This window comes from Octopus bimaculoides, chromosome 6 (genome assembly GCF_001194135.2).
Source record: "Octopus bimaculoides isolate UCB-OBI-ISO-001 chromosome 6, ASM119413v2, whole genome shotgun sequence".
NCBI lineage: Eukaryota > Metazoa > Mollusca > Cephalopoda > Octopoda > Octopodidae > Octopus > Octopus bimaculoides.
In genome coordinates, this window is record NC_068986.1 from 98146478 (window position 1) to 98149261 (window position 2784).

The following is a 2784-nucleotide window of genomic DNA, read 5'->3' on the forward strand; positions in this document are numbered from 1 at the left end:
TATATATACTGATGTTTACATCATTGAATTTTGAATTTTTGAATTTTTTAATTTTTTTTCTTTTTAGAGGTTTTACTGTGGTTTACAGTTTTCGTAATTGTGCTGTGTGTATATATTGGCAGATGTTAATCTCCTTAATTTTTATTGTGCGTTTAATTGTGTTGTTGCAATAAAAGGTATGTTTACATATTCCAAATGTCAGTGAGTAAAGAAGAGTAAAATTTTCACAGAAAGTTGTAGATATTAATGATTTTTAATTTTCCAAAGATGATCGTTTGTCTATCTGAACAGAGAAAACTGCAGTGTTCTTGCAATAAATAAGATGTTTACCGCTTGACTGAGCCATCTGACTTTTGAGAAATAAATAACGTCTTTATACTCACTGCCAACTTCTAAGATGTATGCTCTGAATGTACGATGGTTCAAGCCCCGTGATCTGATGAAATTAACAACGTTCACAATAACTGTCATCAACTGTTTCACATTTCATTTTTGAGCACATAATTGCTGTTGATGAATCAAGCAATTATAGCGAAGTATATCATGATCAACCATTTCTTTGAATAAAGTAATTAACCCATTATTCTTACCAGTTAATGCAGGAGCACCATTAGTTGTAATCGAATTCATTTTATATCTGTCAGCATTGAACTTTTTTAATGATAAATTAACATGCTCAGTTATGTACCTGCCAGTTGTTGTACTCTTCATATGACACACGTCCAACATTTTTTCAATGATATTAAAATTGAAGTCAATTCTTCTGATGAAAATAACCAATTGTGCAGTGTCACTTAGATCAGTATTTTCCTCCAAAGCTAAACTGTAATGAACACATTTAGATAATCGAGTCTACATGTACCCACAATACTGTCAGCTAAATCATCAAGTCTGTTGAGGTTTTCATTGGTCCGCTCAAAATAGCACACTCTGAGAATAATTGTATTATCATACATTATCAAAGTAAATGAAAATATAACTCGAAAATAACACAGGCTTGTTTCATTGAATAAGTTCACCTCCTCGGGACAATATTCATTAAAAACAATTACAATACATTCTTTTATTAATTCGCCATCTATCATTGGCTTACCCATCTGAGCCAAAGCTATTAAATAATTAACTTTTGTACTTGTAGCAGTTTTCCCAACATGTATTTTTGAAATTGTTTTGTTGTGAACTAAGCTTCTACTTCTTCAATTCATCTATTTTCATTTTCATTCTTTCTTCGTTTAATTCATTATATTGTGATTCATGTTTGAAAGCAGATAATATTATTACATATTTCAATTACGAAACATTTTTTCTGCCCATATGATATTGCATTTTCTCTTTTCTTCTGTTATTTTTCTTTTCTTAGTATCAGATGCCATGACCAAATGATGGGCTATGAAAATTCACAATTAAAATCATAACGTAATCATGCTGATAATATTCCAGAAAGCAGAAACGAATAAAGAATAAATAGGCTCTTCCGCATAAAGCATTAGCATTAGGCTTAGCCAAGACTAGAAACACTGAAGTACCAATCACTTAGCATTGCAAACAAGGTTAGGGAATAACACAATCAATATTGATCCGATCGCAAAAGATTTGAAACTGAAACAATGGCTGTTAATCATGCATCATCAGAATGGCTGAATCTACATCGTAGAGTAATCCATTCTACATCATAAACTCCATGGCCTCCCTCATTTTACTTCCCTCTGTTGAGGTTTTCATTGGTCCGTTCAAAATAGTCCTCCTTGAGAATAATTTTATTATCATATATTATCAAAGTAAATTAATATACAACCAGAAAATAATACAGCGGACAGCATGAAAATATTAAGCGGACCGCCGGTTAGATGGACATCATTGGGGTAGAACAATTGGCCTCATGAATACTTTAGTTCTTGAACTGAATTTCTTAATCAGCGAAATAGTATAGTATTTTGTTCTGAAATAACATAAACGTTTCTTCCGAATCTCTGACCTCCCAGATCGAATCCCGTCAAGCCCAAATATGCTTTTCATCTTGCAGGTTCGATAAAAAATATGCCAATCCTGGTTTTTGGACTGGCAAACTGTATTAACGTCAGATGTGATATACATGCCACATTCCAGAGCCTCGTTTTCATTCCAGAGGCTCGTTTTTAATCCAGAGCCTCGTTTTCAATCCAGAGCCTCGTTTTCAATCCAGAGCCTCGTTTTCAATCCAAAGACTCGTTTTCATTCCCGAGCCTCGTTTTCAATCCAGAGCCTCGTTTTCATTCCAGAGCCTCGTTCCCATTCCAGAGCCTCGTTTTCAACCCAGAGCCTCGTTTTCATTCCAGAGCCTCGTTTTCAATCCAGAGCCTCGGTTTCGATTCCACAAGGCTCCGACAGGGGATGGTGGCGAACCCTGCTGTACTCTTTCACCACAACTTTCTCTCACTCTTACTTCCTGTTTCTGTTGTGCCTGTATTTCAAAGGGTCAGCCTTGTCACACTGTGTCACGCTGAATAACCCCGAGAACTACGTTAAAGGTACACGTGTCTGTGGAGTGCTCAGTCACTTGCACGTTAATTTCCCGAGCAGGCTGTTCCGTTGATTGGATCAACTGGAACCCTCGACGTCGTAAGCGGCGGAGTGCCGCCAACAAATTTATATATAGGGTTTTAATAATAACAAGAGCACTCAGAGAGCGCAAACCTCCGCCAAGGCAACACCAACGTCCTCTCAACGATTAGCCAGAGATGATTTTTAAAATGCGAATATCTGTATATTAACTCGACTACTATCACAAACGAAAATACTAAAAAT